This window comes from Atractosteus spatula, chromosome 1 (genome assembly GCF_055471065.1).
Source record: "Atractosteus spatula isolate fAtrSpa1 chromosome 1, fAtrSpa1.hap1, whole genome shotgun sequence".
Classification (NCBI taxonomy): Eukaryota; Metazoa; Chordata; class Actinopteri; order Semionotiformes; family Lepisosteidae; genus Atractosteus; species Atractosteus spatula.
Window position 1 is genome coordinate 61,412,959 of NC_142706.1, and position 22,261 is coordinate 61,435,219.

Below are 22,261 nucleotides of genomic sequence, written 5' to 3' on the forward strand. Positions count from 1 at the left end.
ACCAGGAGGATATATGTGCAGATTTATGCAAGTACAGTGTGTGCAGTAGTTCTTCTTGGCTAAATTTGGACCAGAGTCGTATTCAAACATACTCAAGTGTAATGACTGCACAGCTGTCAATAGAGGGCAGCATTGCATTTTTTCCTGTATCCTCAAATTCTTTCCATATACTGGGTGCCTCACTATATAGAAAGTGTCAAGATAAATCACTATACACACAGAAAGATGTCTCTTAGGTGTTTGAAATATGAGCAGCCCTCTTTACAGGAAATGTGGTACATATACAAAAATTACAATAAATAGGACAAGAAAAAATATCAAAAATCTAAATATAGATATTAACTTCACTCCAACAAAAGTATTATTTTTATGATTCTTTGATGATAATATGTGTGCCTAACTCATTCCCATGGATATTGTGGTCTCCCTCTCTGACTCACCCTTTTCCTCTTTCTCTAGATTTTGATTTTTCTTTATCCATCTTAAACCACTCCTCTCCTTTCCTCTCTCTACCCCTTCTTTTCACTTTGTTCCCCTCTCCCTTTCTCGCTTTGCATATCTTTTTTTTCTCTGGGAAGGCTGGCAAAGTTGCTTTCTTTATGAACAGACATTCTTGACTTCCTGCTACCCTCTAGGAATTCCGGTCATTCCCAGTTCAGGTGTAACTGGAAGTTTGAAAACAATAACAGCATAAAACTCGATAGCTGCAAGCCTGCTGTGAATGCCGACATGAAACCTAGAGACAGCACATGGCCAGATGAGCAGTGTGCGTTTCAGTGACCTGTCACTGGTCTTGGCTTGTAGAACCCCTCCAGGCTCCTAGGATATGCCAGCGGTCTCCTTTTGGGGAAACCGGCTCAGTCCAAAAAACCAGTCCATCACAGAAGTATTAGCTGAGAAAATACATTTTCGGTTCCCTTATGGATTGACTAAACACTCCTACAATCCCATGGAAGAGCTGGAACTTCTTAATACCTGACAAACTCCATTCCTCTTTCTTAAAAACTGTTAGTCACACACCCAGGGACACCCTGACACACTGACCCTGGCTCATCCCTTTGATAAATGGCCAGGCTTTGCTGTCAATAGGAAACTATATGTCCCTTGTGTTCTCTCAGACCTACTGCCAGACCTTACATGGCTTAACCCTCAGCACCCAGTTTCCAACTATTAATCAGCACTAATCAACCATTCTACAGAGACTATGGAGAATTCACATTAACGCCAGGAATAGAGTGTAGCGTAGTAGAGGCAAAATGCTAAATTCACTCTGGATCATTCATGTATTCGTTAAATCCGCTCCATTACAAACAAACTACTTGCACGTTTTTTCCATTAACTCTCTTAAATACTTCAAACTTTAACTGCATTTAAGACTGCAGGTTGACTGCTGATAAAGTACAGGAGTAAAATAAATTCTCTGATACCATCTAAACCCTCTCCAGTTCAGATTACCCCTGAGTATTTCCCTGAACTACAGTTCCTTCTCCATACCCCAGACTGCTGTTGTATCCTAATTGTTGATAATTGCCATGGAATGTTCCTTTATCCAAAGGGCCAATCAAATTAACCCATTTTTCACCCATTTCATTCCATAGGACTCTAATTAGCCAATTTAGACAGGTGTGTCCAATTCAATTACAGCAGGAGAAGGCTTCAGACAAGCCTTGGCTGGCACCAACATAAGCCTTTTATTATACAGAACAGCCATCAAAAGAAACTTGAGTATCTTGATTTAGAATGTCCTGGCCTGAATGAAAAGAGCTTACATTTAGAGATGTTCTTCTGGTTAATTCAAAACAATTGGCATAATTGCATTGAAATGTATTTATGAGGATTTTTCTGCAATTTTCTTTGAATACTCATGATATTCCAGGAGAGCCCCTTGTTATGTTCTGAAGCTTTTCTCCAAGACAATTCAAATCATTTTGGACCAGAGAATCCCTGTTAGAAAGCGAAGCCGCTTGTCTTCCTTCTCCATTCTAACAACATTGCTGTGCTGTTGGATAGGTGTGAGACCAGACTAACCACCTGGACAAAACAGCGACAACAACCTTGGGCCCACAGTGGGATTTCAGGCTTGTATATAAAGAAGTATGTTACTCATGGTGTTCAGCATTGCTGCCTTGCAGCACTGGAGCCCTGGGGTCAGTTCTTTGCATCTTCTCACTATGTTTACGTGAGTTTCCTCTCGGTGTTCCAGTTTCCACCCACAGTCCAACGACATGCTGTTTGAATTAGTGGCTTCTAGGAAAAGTGTCCCTGGTGTGTACGGTATGTGCGTGTGCCCTGCGATGGACTGGCGTCCTCTCCAGGGTGTACCCTGCCTTGTCCCTGTTGTTTGCCTCCACGCGACCCCAAATTGGATGAAGTGGCTAAAAAGGCATGGATGAATATCACCTTGGTGACATTTGTGTTACGTAGCAAAAATTCACTTTATTCATTGCAAGTTCCGAATTGCCAGTTAGGTTCAATTATATGCCCACTCGATTAGGAATGTCCGACGGTCCCAAAATGGGGAGAATGAAGAATCGCAGGCAGGCTTCTCTGACCTGCCGACCCACTGAACTGTCAGTCTTGTGACACGCGCTACCATGTCCACAGGGGTGGTAAGAGTGCTCAGTACCTATTGCAGGGCAAAGTGCCTCCCCTGTTGACATCACCGTGAGCCTGCAGGCATCAGAGACGTCGCTGGGGGTTGCTGGGCGGACTGCAGCCCAGTCCTCTTCCAGGCCAAACCATAACCCTGGCTTGAACTCACAATAGCTAGAGCGCAGAGGACAACGTGCACCGAGAGAGGGCACCTGCGACAGTAGAGCCTCTCTAGGGCCATCCTTGTCCCTGTCATTCTCATTTCTCTTCTTTGCTTGTTTCGAAGCGCAACTGTGAGACCCAGGTTTGGTAATGCATCAGCTTCTATATTTGCTGTCATTGCTCAATGAAGGAAGGCAAAACCTTTCTACTTGCCGATACCTGGACTCTGGCAATGACCCAGATGATCACGGTCTGGGAGTGAGTCATTCTGACACACAAAAGAGGAATTAGAAATGTTTTTCTTCTTCTGATCCACACACTGACAACACACACTAACTCTGTGTTATAGTAAGAGTGCATATAAGAAAGACAGGGAAAGATGTAGTATAGAGAAAGATGACTACAGAGATTGGGTAGCTTGATTGATTTGAGTGCTGCTACCGCAAGGATCCAGGGTTCAATTCCTTGGCTAATATCCCAAGTCACAGGGAGACCACAATGTTGATGGTGTGGTTCTGATGTGCATGTTGGCACAACAGATGCTGCAGAAGATTAGGCAAAGTAATTTGTTATTTTAAAGGAGAAACAGTCCACAAGAGCTCAAGAGTATTCAGATTTCAATTTCAAGTTTCTTAATTTTACAAATCACCTGCTTAGATGAGTGCAATCAAACTGACCCATGTCCTTAGAAACTGCTGATTTAAAAGTTGCCCCTAAAACTGCTTGGATTCAGTCACTCCGGGACCAGCGTTGGTGACCTGTGCTCCATGTAATTCAAGAAGCTACACTGAAGGAAAAACATGCATCCTACCGAAAAAAAAACAGACCTGCACATTTAGAAGTGAACCTAGAATGCTTGGCAGTCAATGGTTGGATATATTAAATCTCAAAGTCTTTAACACATGAAAGACTTAGCCTGAGAAAGCTGACGCCTTAATACGAAAAACCAACAGGTTTTCATTTCCTTTAGAAAGCAGATCAGCACACTTAGATCATGGTGTGCAGCAAGTCTGTGCCAAATTCTAATTCAATGCCAGTATTATGCTTATCCATATTTGCTAAACCAATAGCCATTACACATGCTTATACTTTTAGGGACATGCACATACTTTTTCAAAAAGCGTCAAGTGCAATAAGAACTAATTATTAATTACCTTCAAAAGGAAACAGTCCAAAATACATCCGCTTACTCCTGAGTTTTGTATTAGCCCCTCATAAAATGTGGTCCACATGGTTTTAAGCGGGAGCTGCATGCTTTGAAAAACCAGCCTGCATGTTCTAGGCAATGCACACAGGAAATTCAATGCAGATGAAGAGAGAGAACACAAATCCAAATCTGCTAGCAAAGGTTTGTGGAGTTAAGAACACTGAATAACCTCATAATAATAAAATAATAATAATAATAATAATAATAATAATACATTTATTAAGTGCAATACAGAAAAAACTGGGAAATAATACAAGTGCAGACAAAGTGAAAAAAACAGGTATTAATTAAAGGCTCATTAAAAAACAGTTTTGTGCCCATACATACAAAGCGTCAGACACTTAACAAGAATTTGTGTAAGTGTTCGAGAGCTAAGACTGTAGACACAGGAGGACCTACTGTTCTACTGCTCACGCCTGATCTTTGAGATGGACAACAGGCAATAGATCGTTTCAGTTTTGCAACAGGACAGATTGCAACAGAGAAAACTAAAGAACAAGCTGGAGATGTTTTAAAGTGTTTAAATGCCCGAAGATTGTAAAATCAATTCCTGATCCTTCCTGAAGCCAGTGCAGAGTAATATGAGCGCCAGCCCAGGACTTAGCATCCTACTTGCTGATTTTTTTGAAGTTCTACAGTTTGCTCAGTGTAGTCTTAGGAGCTGCAGCCAAGCTCGGCATTGCCATAGCTAATTCTGGAGGAGACAAGACTACAGAGAGTTGACTTGTTAGAATATAAAGACAGAGCACTGGAATACCTCTTGAAGGATACCCCATACATACGTTTAGACACACACGCAGAATTCACAAAAAGAGAGTCATTAGTCAGGGGTGTATATAAATAAGAAGGCACCAACCAAAAATAAAAAAGTCTAACAGGGGCAATAAATCATCACCCGTGAAGAACACCTTGTCTAACAGTGACAGAATTGTTTATGGAGAAGCTTGCCAAAAGTGCCTTACAATATAATACGCCTGAGAGACCATATACAGCATCACATGAAAGAGAACAGAACCACCGTGGAGAGATAAGAAACTGAATATGGAGCGCCTACAAACACCCCTGCACACAAAGCTGTCGCACAGAGCCTGTAGTTTGAAAGAGCAAGAAAAATATAAACAGCTGAAAGCAGAAAAGTCAGGTGCTGTAAAACTGCAGCAGATCAGAGTGTATCTAAAACAGTGGATAATGCACTGCCTGGCTGTTACTGTGTGCTCACGGGCCGTAGCCAGGCAGCCCGTCCCAAAACCCATGGACAAGTAGTGAACCATGTTAAGGAAACACTGGAGGCTTTTTCTAATTCACCTGGAAACCAAATTAAACCAAATGCATTCCTTCAGTCCCAGCGGCAGCGAAACCTCTAAATGTGCGGAACTGTACAAACGTTGAAAACGACCTTTTCACTCTGAAGAGCTATTTAATATTGTGCACCAAACTTCTACCCAGTTTAAAGTTTGTATTACCTCCAGAAAGAAGAGTAGCAGGAGAACTGCTCTTATATATGTAAGCAAAACACCACAGAAGTGATTGCATTCATTTTTTGGTCGTCGTCAAAGATCAAGCAGTGAAGACTTTTTTTTTTCCGCGGCTAGTTTTGTCCTGGCTGGGACAAATCCTGGCAGCTTCACTACGTCTTAACCATACTCCCGTTCCTAATTCTGCCCTCCAAAACGAAGTGGGCCTGCTCCTACACGTGAACCCCGCTTGGAGGGTAACATTACTAACTTGCCCTGGGTTCGGTTCCGGACCCGGAGTGCTGTGGGTGTGGAGCTTGTATGTTCGTCCCATGTTGGTGTGGGTTTTCTCCCAGCAGCCCAGAAACATACTGGCAGTTGAATTGGCTTCTGGGAAAACGGGTCTGTGTGTGCCCTGCGATCGACTGGCGTACTGTCAGGGTGTATCCTGCCTTGCGCCCACTGCTTGCCAGGATGGGCTCCGACTCCCCCCAGGACCCCGACTTGAAAGAAGAGGTTAGAAAAAAGACGGGAGGAAGGAGCCACTTTCAGATCTTTGGAATGAAACATACTGTCTAAATAAATGGAATTATATTATTTTCACATGCTGCAGGATATTAATATATTAAAACCAGACTCTGGGTACTCTGGTACTCAAATGAAGCAAAAACCTTAATACAGCCTTTCTTTTCAGTCTGTGGCTTCAAATGATTCTATATTGGACGTTCTTGTATATTGTACACACACAAAAGATTGCAGAGGTGTCTGAGCCACAGAGTAGAACATATTAAGAACAACAAAAAGACTGTATATAGAACAAAATTAAAGTCTTGATCTGTGCTTATTAAGTTTCATTTATGTACCTGCGTGGTGTTTTTCAGCCTCATTTGATTAAAACAGTATTTCACAGGCTGTTAGGACTGAGAGTCACTTCATGTAATAAAACCAGCAAATTGCAATTTATTACCAAGGGGGCTAGATGGGTCAGATAGCTTCTTCTCTAATGCAAGAAATTGTATACGGCTAATAAAGTGATCTCGCACGTGTAACTGTTTTTCAGATATGTGTTATTGTGAGACCAAGGACACACACTATTTGGTGGTTTCTAGTTATTTTACAATGTGGATGTCTACTGTATAGTCTGGACATTTTGAATGTGGCGTTAATGTTAGGAATGAAAGCAAACACAGGTTTCCACCCGCAAGGTACCGCACCTCGAAGATTGTTCTTCCCGCAACTCCAGTCCGGGTTTTGCGGTTTCCTCTCGACCGGAGAGACAGCGTGCTGTGCATCAGGGAGGTTGAGTCTGAGAGCATCCTCAGCCACACACACAACCGAACTTCAACACGAAGGATCCCAATGCCGTAAGCGACTCCCTGGTTAGTCTAACTTCCTTTTTAAAAAAAAAAAGTAGCAACGAGAACAATCTCAGCGAGATCAGAAGGAGCGCAGTGGAGAAAGAGGGGTAGACTTTTTTTTGGTTCGCGTCGGCAAAAAAGAAAAAAGAAAGAAAAGCGGTGCCAATGGAAGAGGATAACCGCAGCCAACCAGCACGAGTCTTTTTTAGAAAAACAAAAAGTTAACTTCCTGTTTCGGGGTGGTCCTCTGAGTCTGAGAATGGATTGCACACAGGCTGTTACGGTCTGTGCGGCTTGCGGGAGAGAGTAGCCGAATGACGGGAGCTATTTCGTCTTCTCTCGCTGTGTTTTTGAACTGGACCTGGCGGAAAACTTTTTGAGGAGATACCGCTGAGGAGAAGGGAGAGGGAGTTTTGGACGCGCGGTCCTGTCCTTGTGGTGGATAACGTTCCCTCTGTTTTCCGAAATCTGGTCTTCCGAATCAAAGGAGCTTTATTGGAAATTCTCAAAATCCCCTGGGGAAGACCGTCCGAGGGAACAGATCAGTTCATTGGGATCAAATTCAGGCCACCAACCGATGCAGAAGTTCCCCACTTTTCGTAAAAGGTACAAGTCTCTTTCTCTCCACACCCAGGCTCAGCGCAGTCACTGAATTTTAAAATAATTTGAAAAAAAGTGGGGATTCTGATAAATGCCTAGTGTTTGTCCAAGTGATTTATTAAACAGCAAGGTGTTGCTTTAGAACCGCATTAGAAGTGTTTTATTCACACATGAATTTTTGCGTTTTGATCAGCGGTACAAACACGTCTTTATTATACTCTAGTGGTGAAACACTTGTGGATATGTAAACATGCACCCATACAGCGATACACAGTCAAAAAAAAACTTCCCTTTTAAGGGGAGAAGAATCCAGGGGTATTGAGAAGCGTGGGGAAATTGACAGAGTTACATGTGAATGGTTTTCCTCGCTTAATCATAGTCTGCGGCGTGTTGTCCATTCTGGACTAGAGGAAATGGGATTTCATGTTTCTGGAAAGAAGTGTACGCGATTTATGTTTTAAAAAGTCTAGAGGGGGGGAAATGAAGAAAGAAAACTGTCTTCGTTTTCCGCAGTGCTTTTCTTAAGTGTTATATCTTCTGTGCGTTACACTAAATTGAGCTTGTTCTGCGCACAACCCAACCAGAAACGCCGCAATCATTTGAGAAATTACAGCTTGTTGCGCGTCGCACACAAGTAATTCAGCCTCTCTTTGCAATTTGCTGCATTTTGTTCCTATTGGGAAGGTAATAATTGTTTATGTTTTTGGGTTCTAAGAATCCTTGAGAATCTGATTTGTCTCTCGTTTTTTCTTTCCTGCCGAGGCTGCCTTCAGATCTGCGGGTTACTTTTCTCAGACGAGATTTTCAGGAGTACGAATTCGAATTGTTCGACGTGCTTTCAGAACTGAACTGTCTGACAGTTTAAGGTGGTTTTTTCCCCCCCCCGTGTTGTCGTGCGTGTACAATTTTGTCGTTTCATTACGCTGCCACCTGACTTTGTTTCTTGGTTTGTACAGAATTGTTAAAAAATACACTCAGAAATTAATCTTAAAAATCGAGAACATATTTTCGGTCCCATTTGTTCGATGTCTCCAAAAAAAGAATCCGACACCTCTGAGTAGGGCCAGAAACGATACGGTTTTTGAATTTCTAGCAGTCACAGTCCTCCTTCGATTTAGCGTTCCGATTTATTATAGAGCATACATTCAGAAGTAAACTTTCTGTGTCATGACTTTTGAATTCCTTAGAGAGCTCTTGCTTAGAAGCCAAACAGCTGTTACTTGTAACCTGAAATCCGTAGGGGGCAGATTTCTTTCCCAAATGTTGAGATCTGTCAAGACCACCATTAAACGACGTAATTACAGGTTGTCTGGCTTTTCTTGGCATTTAGTATTGTTATTGTTATTATTGTTGTGCGATAATAATTGAAGAACTTTCAGGGCTTTTATGGTTATTAATGGTGACTATAATTATAAATGGTAGGTCATTGGTAACTACACGAGTTCAAAGTAACCTCTCAGACGAAGTTTCTTTCAGGTTTTGAGAGAATGAACCGCCGATGTTTTGAACGTAAACTTCGAAGAACTTTTCAAACAAATAATTCACCTCCTTTCGAACAGAAATAATGCTCATGAAATGACATGAAATATCTTCCATGCCGAAGACTAGTAAAGACAAACAATCCTATACGAGCAAACACTTTCTATGCGAAAAAAGAAATATATGTTCTTCGTTTTGACTCATTTTGAAAATATTTAAATCTATGTCTGCTTGTATGCAAAATAATTAAGTACACCCATCAGTAATTTGTTCGCACATTGGCACTAATTGCGATATCTTTCTTGTTTTACATACCAATCCTTAAGCACGTCTGCTATTATTTCCGACAATGCCGACGAGCTGCGAGAGCAGACGGCGCTTCTGAATGGACCATAATGCACGGAAAGATATTAAAATCTGATATCCTTCACACCACATTTCGTATAGTGGATTTGTTAGAGATTTTAGCAAAGAAAATCAATAAATAGAATTTAACAAAAAAAAGTTAATATATATTTAATTTTCTTTCCGTGAAGAGTCACAAAAGGTTTTTTTTTCAGTAGTGGGACACAGCTAGTATTATTGGTAACATATGAGCGGCGGGTGTAGTTGCTGGGATAGTAGTTACAGACGAGCTAGTGAAGCCACGTAAGATCTAGTGGACTGTTTTTCTGGCCCACTTGTTTTCTTTCTTAATTTTTAGAGATCGGCGAACCTTGTCATTTGCAGAACTTAAAATTAAATACAAATTAATGGAGCACTTACAAGCGCGAATGGTTTGTGTTTATCGATACGAGCTGAAATCAGGGCGTGAAACAGACGTCGATACCAGAAATTACAAAACCCGCGAAGTATTGATTTCTATTGATAAAGTACTGGCATCCTGTAGCACTGTGAGTTCTGAAACTGTTCCTGCAAGTGCGTAAAAATGCTTCATTAATACCTGTGGTGTAAACATTCTAAATAACTGTAAATTCATTTATGTATAATTATTATTGCTAAAATTTAAAACATGTAGGAACTACATTGATGTAGGAACTAGATAAAGTAATAAAATGTATTACAAAAATCTGTTCCTAAAGTTGAGTGCTTAAACAGATCAAACAGAAATATATATGCAGATGATCATTTCCAAATACAAACTCATTTCTGGATTGTATTCAATGGACGTTATCATTATTTGATATTGCACGTCAGGATAATGACCAGCACGAAGGGCTGTTTCTCCAAAGGGCCAAGAGCAGCAAAACCAGAAGGGAAATCAACAGAATCTACAATCCTAAGAAAACGCGCACATGGCGGAAAATAGCAGAATAGAATAATACAGAAAGGTGTCTCCATCTTAACAGGAAAAAAACCCCAAGAAAAACAGAAAATACCATAAGGGCCTGGGCTGACTTTTTTTTTTGTTCTGTATATAAAAATATTATGTAGCTGCTGGCTAGGAAAATGAAATTAAATACAGTGGGTAAGTCCCACCAAACGTTGACTTAAAATGTTTAACTTGGACATTACAGGGTCCCTTTGAAGAAGCAAAAAAAACACAGACCTTGCAAAAGAAACCGCTTTTCCTTGGCAGTGGTGGGGGAGCGCTGCCAGTACCCCAGCATGGCCAAGATCTTCGTCTGAGAGACGGCAGAAGAGCAGGCTTCACATGGGCTTGGCTTCATGGCTGCCCGCAGACACACAAAAACACCGGTTCTCTGCTCCGGGCCATCAGATCCGCACAAGGGCTGAGATTTTAACTTCGTTAGTCCGTGTTGGAATTCATCGGGCTCGGGCAGCGAAAGCAGTGGAATAACGCGTTGGCATTTTGCTTTGCTTTCGGAGGGGTTAGGGTGGGTGTGTGTGTTTGGAGTACAGCCGTTCATGTGGTTTCTTGTAGAGTTGGAAGGTAACTTGCCTCTCTGGATTATGCTGTGGAGAAGCAACTTTTTTTTTTTTTTAGTGGCCAGGTGGCCAGATGAAACCTAGGTGTTTACAGACAGCGGACAAAAACACACCTTGAGCTCCTCAAGGCTGTATATGTGGGTCTGGTTTTAGGAAAGGTCAGTTCGAACTGGGGATCCAGTCTCTTCTGTCAGAGGTTCAGAGGCTGACTGTTAAATGCAATGGCCACCAGGAACAATGTAACAGAAAAATAGACTACAACCAGATGTCTGTCCAGCTCATATATTTTAAGTATTTCTTCTCATCACACTGCAGGACCTTGTGAATTCATTACATAATTGAAATGTGTAGCTGCATAGTAAATCTAATTTGGAGGAGAGCTCAGAGCCAGTGTAGGGTGTCATGTAAGAATCCCCCCTTTAATAACAAAAAGAAAACACTTTGGTCACTTTACAATAATGCTAGTGGTGCTGTTTGTGTTTTAGTAGTGGAACTGCACTACTGTATCAGATGAGCTTTGTAGAACAATTGTTGGAATTATTTTATGCTGAGCGGTTCTGCTTACAGTGGTTTTAATCAACAGGCAGATGGGAGTTGTAATTGATTTGGGACACAAAGAACGCATGTGCCAACTGCTTATAAATACTGCTTATCTTGATTCTGCCTGGGATCTGCAAGTTCTTTAGGAATGACGAACCATGTCCTGCAGCAAGACGGTGAATAAATTGTACGTGCTACATACATACTCCTATTAAAGCTCCTCTAGTAAAAAAAATAATAATATGGGCTTTTCCAAGACAGCTCTGTCCGTCCCAGTCTGTGCTCTGTATTAACTGCCTGCTGCAGATCTGAGTTCCTGCAGCTGACATCCAGAAAGCTGCACAGGAGTTTAAGTCATGTCAAGTCATGAGACCCCCATGGCAGCTCCCTTGTGAGACTGCTCGGACTTAAGAAATGTCCTCTCCGACAGTGAAAGTTGAGAAATGTCAGAGAATTCACCATTGACCCCTTAACTTGAGCCCCGCCTGCCACTCCGCTAATGAATTAATTCAAGATTCTGCTCAGCGATCAGCTCTTCCTTACAGCACAGATAAGGCTAGGAGGATAGCCTGGGAAAGGATAGCCACCAGAGCCATGAGGACACGGCACTCCAGCCTGTCAACTCGCAGCTTGGAGCTGTGGTTACTGAGGTCTCCAACACAGTAAACCTCAACAGCCTGTTTATAATACTGCAGACAGATCCAAACAAATCGACAAGAAGAAAACCCTGAGTCACAGGGATGTGTGTTGACACCAGCTTAGAAAAAAGGCATTTGGTGGTTAGGGAGGAAAATGATGTTTAGGTTTGTCTTGGTTCGTGAGCACAAACTTTGAAATGTTCATTTCTCTGAGTGGGATAGCCGCATCCCGAAGACACGGGAGACAAGCAGTGGTCCACTGTTGTCAGTTTGTCAGTTCGAACTCTTCTAACTCTGGTGTTGTTGGAGTAAAGTAGATCCGTTCAAAAGTCTTCTTTCTTGCAGATCCAAAGTGTAATAAAAAACGGGAGCTATTGTAGAATGTTAAAGGCGTTTCAAGTCCACAGCATCTGAGTTTTCACAGAACACTAATGAGAAATAAAGCAGTAGTCAGATCTGGTTCAAGTGATCATATTACTGTTGTCTTGGAATCTTTATATTGGCTTCCAGTCAAATTCCATATTGACTTTCAATTAATTTGGTTAACTTTTCAAGCTTTGAATGGTTGGGCTCCCTTGTATCAGTCTGATCTTTTGTCTGTTTATCCTCCCAGTAAAAGCCTCTGATTCTGGTGCTGTGTGTGTTCCCACAGGCCTCTGCAGTCTGGGTGACACGGTCTTTTCTTATTGCCCTGAAGCTCCCTTTAAAAAAACTATGATTTGCACATCAGTTACAAACGAGAGGAGGCCATTTATTTTCCAAATGCAGTGCACCGAGATGAACGTTATAAAATAAAGATTATAATTATTATTTTAGTATACCTTTTCCCCACGTCGTCTCACACATTCTCTCCTAATAAGATAATCCAACGAGACTGTAAGACTCTCAGATCTTTCAGAATTCCTAATTTCGGACTCTCTGTAGTTTGTTTAAACATTCCTTTTGTAAAAGTACGAGCATGTTTCTGCCTTTTTCTAAAGCTGTGCTTAATGTAGCATATCGGCAGGCACTCTTTAATGATCGCGGCCTGGCGTGAGTTACTGATGGCTGGGAAGTGGAGGTGTGCGACTTACCACCTTTCTTTGCAGGAGAAGGGGCTGACATGTGCTCCATTGTGCTTCACCTGTCCTGTCCCAGGCGGTGATTGATCACCTGGAGGTCTCTCTCAGGGCTCAGCTATCTCAGAGAAATCAGCAAGGGGGAGGAGGTCTGTTCAGCTGGAGGGCTTCCTGCTGAGGTCCTGGTGTGTCACTTAGCAGCGCTATATATAAAGGAAGCACCATTAGGGATGTTATATATGCACTACGGAGATACAACAGATCTAAAGGGCACCTTCCAGGTCACGAGCTCTCTGCATTTTGCAGACTTGCTACTTTGTCTGTCTGTCCTATAGAAGTACAGTAGCTGTTTACTGTAATGTGACGTGGCATCATCCCTAGACAGCTGTGGAGCATTGTCTTTACACTGGGCTCCCCACATGCTGCAGTTTACAGGAACTTTGCAATTCCTGAAAACACCCCCTCCTCCCCTACCTACCCCAGCAAAACCGAGAGGCATGAAAAAAACTGTCTCAGACCAGGTCCGTTTGGGATGCTGAAGGATTTGTGCAGGGAGTCACCTGCTCATACTGTAACTATACACAAGTGAGAGCCAACAGCGTGTGGAGATACTACGCTGCTGGAGGTGTGGGGGGGAAGCACAGGCCGGTGATTGGCATTGCAAAAAACACACCCGGCCTCTTATCATCACGGCTCTGAGCTGACCTGGCCTCGTCTCGAGTGACTTCAGGCTCCCTGATGTGAAAGCGGAGGTAGTTTTCTGATTTTTTTGTTATTGCTGTTAATGATGTGCTCCTTGGATAAAGGCTGTGTGTCCTGTCAGTGGTACGAATTAAAGTATTCCTGGGAAGCTTGTTGGTTTTATCCTGGCTCAAATTCCAGTGAAAGGGGACTAGAAGTCCTAATCACAGCCAGCTTTTGCTCCTGTTTTTGGAGTTTGCTAAGGCAGTTCAAGTATTCAGTTCAGAATACCTGTGTGTATCTAAGGTAGGCAGTACTATTTACTTGAAAAATCAATCTGCCAATCCTGCATAAGTTGCAAATGGGAAAAAACTAATTCAATATTGTGATGGTAAAAGAAAATGGTCAAAGTAATTAAGAAGTACCCGAAAAAGTTGGTTACTTGATCACTTTTGTGTTCGGGCTGTTCTGTTTTTTTATCCATGCTTTTCACAAAATTTAAGAAGCACATATGCTTGGGGTAAATTGTCAGAAGGTTGACCCAACTGAAATACAGAGCTTTAGAGCGATTGTGAACCTCCTTGATCGTGAGAAGTTGCTTTTACTTCTGGAGTGAGGTGGGGTTTCTGGATGGAAATATGGCGAAACACCCCAGTCAGAGAGCAACAGATTAAGAGCCAGGGTTCAGCAGCTTGCTTCACTTGCTCTGCTGGGCTGCCGCCCCCTCTCCAGCGGAAAGATGTCAATATTTCTGCTTGTGCCGGAGGAGCCAGCTGCACTCCTGCGGTTTCGCAGACAGAAGGGCGTCCCGCTGTCCGAGTCGGGGACGGGCTCCCACAGCACACGTTCTCGCGCCGAGCCGGACCGGACAGCGCCAAGCCCCTTCATCTCAGCACTGCCTTAGTCAGTGGCGTAAGGCCCGGGTTCCAGGGCACTCTCCTGGCTTCAAGCGCTCGCAGAATCAGCAGACAGCTGAGCGAAACACCAACAGGTTAGCTTCATCCTCCCTGTTTGCGTTTCCTGCCAATGTATCTCTTTCAAGTTTCAGCAGTAATGCAGAGTTTATTTGTTCGAATTGCGCCAGTAACCTAATAAATGTGCTCTATTGGCTGCTCAGAAGTCACGACAGACAAGCAACTGCTGGATTTCCACAGCTTTTCTCTACACAAAATGGAGTCCCGTACGGTCAATTGATTTTCTTGTCCTTTAAAACCAGAGCTCGATATCTGTACATCAGATTCTGTGATATCAAATTTGTACAGTAGGTTAATACTCACCGGAAGAATGGCACTGCTGCGTAGGTCTATTCTGTTTTCTGTATAATATATTGTTATTGAAGCTCCAGCACGTTGATCTTGTTGAGTGTGTTGACATCCTACAGGGTCTGTACAAATTAAGGCAATTATTCATTTAGTGTACAGTGTAAATTGTCAGATAAACAACTTAGCTGAAGACATTTCTTAGTACTCCTGGAGGTTGATAATGCTCATTAAGGGCAAACAGCTGCTTTCTGCACTAATATTCTGCAGCATCCATTCAATCACCAGTCAGTCACTCTCATTGTTCCACAGACCAGCTCCTTAGAAAGACTCAGGCTGCCAAAGGCCACAGCTGAAGCTGCAATCAACTAATTGTCCTGAGGTTCATAAATGAATCACATTAAGCTAACAAGCCAGAGTTGTATCAGCGCATGTTTCCAGGATCGAACTCGATTCAGAAGCTTCCGAGACATAGCAGGACAGGAAAGAGTCCTTGTGAGAAGAGGCATCACTGTGGATATGAGGAAGGTGGTGTATGAGAGGCCCGTCACAGAGAATGGGTGTGTCTTCACATTTGAAAGAGCACAAACTTCATTTAAGAAAAAAAAATCAGTTCCAAATATTAAAATGAAGCTCCTTTGCCTGGTCTCCTTTCACATTGTTTCAACAATGTGCTCAGGTATTACAGAAACGAGTCACATCAGTGAAGGTCCTGTGAGCTTGACTCCTTTACCAGAGGAGAGCGTAGACTCCTGCACATTCACGTGTGTTTTCCAAACCATTCCGATTTATTAGATCACTGGAGTGACCTTTAAAAAAGACAACAGCACTACACGTGTGTTAGCATTGGAGTTAGAAACAAGTGAGAATTCCAAGAATGTGCAGTTGCCTACAGAGGAATAAGGTCTTAAGGCTGGGTTGGCACCTCAGAGATCCAATCGGGGCTGATGTTGTGGCACGTTTCGGTACGTTAATAGAGGAGCCATGGATGGCATTCCAAAGCTGCTGGGTTGCCAGTGTTGGCAAGCCAGGTGGGGACTCATGCATTCATGTGGAGCAATGCCAGTTTCAGTCCTGGCTCTTGCATTTTGTACCAGCTGGAACCTGTTGAAGAAATGTGATTTCAGGCCAGTAAATACAGTCCGGGCAGGAAGAGACAAAGCATAACAGTGGATATCTGTGACAGGAGCGTATCTCTATGCTCTGTAGAAGGAAGAGTTTGGAGATGGTAAGGTGTATGTGTGAGAAACGTGAGGTCACTGGCCCAGTGAATGAACGGCAACCTTTCGGCCTGCAGTATTCTTTGGTAGCATACACTGTGTCCTAATGGTTAGTTTAAAGTGTTTAATAAAGGGTTAGAGACTGGAGTTAATGGTGCAGGCCTGCTTTGTCTCCAATATTAGAAACGTCTTACAGCGAAAGCACAGAGAGGCTTAGGACACGTCTGGAATGAATGAACCTGCATAATCTCAACTAATCTTAGTAATTAACCTAATTAAGACTCATTTTACCCCTAGTTTGGTCAGATTAGTCTAGCATTACTGCAACAAGCTAGTTTTTCATGTAGGTTAATGCAATGCTAGGCCTTAATCCTCACCTCAACCAATGTAATTGCAAAGGGAGGTAAGACCATTGTGGAATAGTCTGCAAACTGGAAACAAGCTCCATTAAGGCATAGGGCTCTGAATTAAATTATACTGAGTTGTAATGAATGATCCTTTGCAGGGCTGTTTTGAATGGCCAGACAGCTAAACATGTGCTGACCCCTACCCCCTCGTCCAATTTTAGCATAGCTTGGGAAAACATGGCATAGTGCAGGAGCTTGTTTACAATAATGACTTTTATTCTTTAATGCAGGGATGTCTCTGAGATGCATATCATATCTAAAAATATACAAAAAAAGACATAAGAAAAAAACTAACTTTTGGAACCCTATAACATGAGCCACACCAATGACCAGTGCGTCTGCAAACGCATTGGAAAACAAAGTATATTGTTTTCAATACTGATTATTGAATTGATGACAACAGTTGTATGAAAATGGTTGGCTGAAAAAGAAATGTTACTGAAATGGCACAAACCATCTTGCATTTATCCTGTGCTTTTCATGCCTCTTCATCGGAGTACTGATCCCAGATAGAATCTAAACTCAGCAGTTTCGACTTCGACTTGCACGTGCAAGAATCCTCGCCTGTGATCGACAGCCAAGACAGAACTGAAATTCTGAAATGCCAGGTTGCGAACGTCCCTAAAGTACATTCAAAGTCAGAGGAAAGCTGGGGTGCTTTCATATTGCCAAGAGAAAACCTCTTCACTAAGTCACCGGGAAGCTGCAGATTACACAGGGTTATCAGAGCAGTCTCTCCACTTCCACGTGGAAAAGAACTAGTTTGCTTGGCAAGGATTCTGAACGGGAATCAAGTAGACAAACCGAAACCAGAAGACAATGTGACAGCCTGCTGTGTTCGGCCTGTCTTTTCCTAAAAGTGGTTGCACTCCGCAAGGGGAAGGAGGAAACAACCAGAGGAGATTTCCCAGAGCTGCTGTGGCATTCTGCACCTACCCGCAGGGCGTCTAGGTCCGTTTCAGCACGGCGCTCTGAACCCAAGCCCATTCAGAGGCAGGCCATTGTGTCCCTGGCTCATAGCGCTGGGAAACAATAGGGTAGCGTGTGCACCAGTGTATGCAATTAACCCTAATTAACACCTCTCTGGCCAACAAAAAAAAACACCCCAAGGGGTAGGTGTTCTGTCTGAAGAGTGCGGATAATTGCAATTGTGGGTTTTGTTAGCTGCAGTGTGGTGTCTGCATGTAGGGCGAGTCGTTTTCTGGGAGCAGAGAGGCTCACTTCCGCCTCTCGCTCTGCTGTGAACGTTGAAAGGTGCCGTAAGGAAAAACGACGGCTCGTGTGTACTTGGGAACACTTTTTCTGCTCGCCTCCTGTCAAGACGGGGATATTTGTTCAAAACAAAGAAGAGTGGTGGCTATCAAAGACGTTATCTGAACTAGCTGAGAATCCGGCAGCATTTCAGAGAGTCAATTCCAAGCGCCCTCGGCCTGTGGTTTCCACAAGTGTGAAAGACTCTCTTGCACGACGCAAAGACATGCAATCAAGGGCGAAGGTATGAAAAACCACTCAGTGGAACACAGCCCGCAGAAGTGTTTCCTGATCCCAGAGCAAGTGTGACAGCTTGAGTGGCACTGAGCCACTGCTGCAGGCGGCGTCACCCCCTTGAAACCTAGACAGTGCACAGCTCTCCCCAGGCAAGAGACCCAGGCCTTCGGAGTTACCCTCCGTCTGAGGGGTAATGCTGTCTGTGCTCTGGGCCAGCAAGCGGTCATGATCGAGTCCTGGCAGGGGCTGGGCAGAGCAGAACGGCAGCCGATTAATGGTTACATGCTCAGAAGCCAAATTTCTGTTTTATTGAAATGCCTGATATTTTGTCCAAAAGTCGAAAAGGAGATCATATATGAGACATATATGATTATTTGTGCCACCGTTCTGTATGTCTGTTTTGTATGCTTTCTTGTAAAACTTTATTTAGTATTCACCTTCCTCCTCCTGTACTGCACAAGGCTTGGTGATCAAGCCTAACCAGGCAGATGAAGAGCCCCTCTGGGCTTTTTATTAACAGGTTAAAAAAAGCGACGCACTTTGGAAACAAAAAAATGGATGGAAAAAAAACAGCAAGAGATTCTGATAAGCGAGCAGAGAGAAAAGGCAGGGATGACGAGTGTTTGTGTGTGTCTGTGTGTGTGTGTGTGTGGGGGGGGGGGATCCCTTCTTCAAAAAAAGAAAAATGATCATGTGACATTTGCCCCCCTCCCCAGGACCCGCCTCTCAAACGCACCAAAGCAGAGGGGCCGCCGTTTCCCGGACCACCCTCACTCTGCGGCAGGGGTCCTTGTCGGAGGGATCAGACCCCTCAATCGGGTTCTTTCAGGCCCCGTGAACCTGAAACAATGTGGCTTTAAAGCAGCTGTCCATCCATGCCGATTAGCCCCATGCGCTCTGTCAAAGGAGGGTTGGGGGTTGCGGACAGGAGCGGACAATACCCTCAGACCCCTCTCCCCAGCTCCCGCGGAGGAATCCCCACTCTGTTCCTCTACTCTTCGTGGCTGGAAATGCAGGGAGTTCAGGGAAGAAAGAGCTGTTTCATTCTTCTTCCTTGAAACACCCCCACCCCTGTTCACCTCTCTGCCACCGTGCTTCCCTTCTGCCCCCAAAAACCGGGTCTCTCCGGTCCTGTGGTTCAGTCCATATCTCCCGTCCGATTCTCTCTCTCACTTTTCGCTGTCTCTTGTGTGTCTTTTGTTGGCGTCTTCTCTCCCTTCTCTCAGTCTGCTGTGTTCCCTGCCCATCTCCCTGTTTTTCTTCATATCACACAGCAGCCCCTGGAGCTCTCTGACCACCCTCCCCCCCGCATCCCGATTCCAGCTGCCAGCTGTTTTTCTGAGACATCTTCCTCTTCTTGCAGCCCTCTCCCTCTCTGTCTCTCTCTCCGCTAAACTTCCTAAACCTCCTGGTGTGCTGAGACAGCTCCCCCTACTGGGCGAAAGAAATCGGGCCATGACCTCAAACCAGAGTGTTTGTTTTCCATGCCACCAAAACGCAGCTGGTTTGTTACTTTTGCCATCAATAAAAAATTTAACAGTGACAGTGATGATAGTCACTTTTTTTTCTCTAAAAGCTGAAAGAGTAACATAATCAGCCGAAAGAGGACAAAATCCTGAAAACTACATGTAATACTGTACCAGGTCAAAATCCCTGTTTGCTTTTGACACTTAGTCTCTCCAGTTCCACAATCACTGAGCAGAACTATTGAGAGTGTTGGATGTGCTGTATTAGTGGGCTTGTAATGTTGGCATCTGGGCTCAGGAGTGCTCAGTAATCTGGAGGCTGTCTGGACAGGGCAAGGTGCACAGGCAGTGCTGCTCAACTCTGCTGATTAACAAGGCTGTCTCTCATCTCCACACAAGAGGGGCTCCAGCTCCACTGTTTACTGGCTCATTGGATGGCTGTGTGATCTTAAAAAAAAACAGTGGCTTTCTGTGACTTTCCTAGGTCAAGCGCTGGGGTCTGTAGTGGGAGAGTGAAAAAGTGAAGCAGTAGCTAAAAAAAGCAAACTACTGTAAACAACAACAAAAGTTTTTTTTTCAAATCATCAGATTACCCCCTTTTGAATTTTCTTTTTGCTTTCAGGAACGTTTCCTAGATCTTTAGGCAGTTAAAGAAACTGTTTTTCAGTCTTCCAAGTTGAACGAGCAAAGCCGTGATCCCCCTCCAGATGCCCTGTACTGTCAAGAGTTCATAACAAATAGCCTTTCCTAGTTCTCTTCTCACGTTCTGTACACTTCGGTGATACTTTCGATCAACGTTCAGTTCTGTGTTCTGGATCAGCACTCATAAACGATTCTGAACCTGGGCCTCGTGAAAAAGTTATGGGATCCAAACAGAACACAAATAGCAGTGTGTGCAGTAAATAAGAAATCAACTGGTAGCTGGTAGACTCCTGATTGTTCACACACACACACACACACACACACACACACACACACACACACACACACACACACACACACACACACACACACACTCTTTCTCTCTCTCTTGCTCTGCGTTGAATGACAGCTATTTCATACCACCCTTGGATCTTCACTGTAATCTGCCTTTCAATCTCCTCACTATGATCCAGCGCGTGTTCCCACCTACACACTGCCTCCCAATGCCCCTGTGAACCTTGTGTTTTCCAGAGCACTCCAGCTCAAACAGCACACCCTCCGGAGTAAGATCAGCGCGAGGTACAAGGATGCCTGATCCACAGCAAAGAAGGGGTTGTGTCTAGCGGGCTTCATACCTGAGCAGACGTAACCCCCACCCCCATGTTCTGTTAGTTAGACCAGCTTGTTTCCTGTAGGAATTGTTAGTAGCTTCATTCTTTCTCTTTCTCTTATATTCTGGCACTGATAAAGCAGGGGAAGGATACTTTTTGTCACTGTAAACTACACGTCAGTGCGCTGTAATCTAAACCAGCTGCTTGGCGATTTTTAAAAAAATGTTTTTAATTTCTACTGAAATGAAAACTTCCGGAGCTTAAATCTCGTAGAGATGGTGGCAAGGTGACCCGAACAATCTTTCACCTCTGTCCCTCAGACTTTTCACAGAGCATTGACCTGTGTCTCCCTTGGCGTCCGTGTGTGTAGAGAACATCTGCCAGTGCTCAGGCCTGTGGAAGGACTGCAGTAAGGCTTGGTGCGGACAGGCGTGTTCTCTGGCAGGGCCCTCATCCCTGTGATCAAGCCCATGTTCCTGTTCCCTTTGCATGAGGGTGGCTTTCACAGCAGCTCATGTGTTACTGATTAGGAAGAAACTCTCGATAATGGGAAGCAGGTGAAGGGATAATGGGAATCGCATGTGAGGGCGATCTTTACCTGATTCCCTTTAGTGCTGACACTACATGTGATCCACAGTGAGGTATTGATCGCACTTTGCAATGTTAGTGGATTTGCTTTTAAGGAAAGGTTAAAAAACACAGGAGGAATTGATCAAGGAATTCCCTGTTCCTGGAACCATTGGAACAACCCTGGGCCTGTTACTCATGGAATCACAGCCACAGTCATTGCATTTAATTACAGGACCTTTTGGTTTACCATTTCTGCTTCGTGTTGGGTGTACTTTTCAATAGAAATAAAAGCAGCAGTCCTTGCGATAATGTAGAATTCATAAGGTAATCCCAAAAAATATAACGTAAAGCTGGCTCCGTGGACCAGTGACAAGGGAAACTAATGCTGAATGGGATGTGGAGGATTTCCATCTCTCTGATTTTGTAGTGCTGGAAAGCTGATGCAATGCAGTGTTCTCTGCGACATATGACTTGATCATTATCAATAATCAAAACCCTGCATCGGTTTTATTTTCTTTTTAAGGGTTTTAAGCCAGGAGAATTTAAAAACTCTCCAGCAACATTCCTAACCCAATGGCCTGAGATAGCACAAATCTATCATCCACTTTGCCGTGCATTAACTGGTGTAATTCAGTTATTCTAGTCATGCACCAACAGTGTAAACAACATCTCTACGTATATTACAATGTTGATGTTGTTTTAAACGGCTCACCGTGTTGATTAAATTGATGCATGAACTTTTCTGTGAAAATGACATAGTGAATCAGTCCAAGAAAAACACAGGAATGGCCCAGGCATTACTTACTAACTTATCCCTTCTGAGAGCTAGTCTGCTTTACAGCTGCTGGATTGTGGAGAAATAAAACAGCCTCCCAAATCAAGCTGGAATGAAAAATAAGCTGTAAGACTGTAAACAACTGCATTTACGACGTGCCGCCT

At 43.6% G+C, this 22,261-nt stretch overlaps 1 protein-coding gene across 1 annotated transcript in view; it reads left to right on the forward strand.

Moving 5' to 3' along the window:
- Nucleotides 1–7,330: 7,330 nt before the first annotated feature.
- Nucleotides 7,331–22,261, forward strand: part of gli1 (GLI family zinc finger 1) — a 59,692-nt gene continuing 44,761 nt past the window's right edge. Inside the window, exon 1 of the mRNA XM_088924568.1 lies at nt 7,331–7,379. The gene's annotated coding sequence lies outside the window, so the exon portion shown is untranslated. The remainder of the gene's footprint in view (nt 7,380–22,261) is intronic.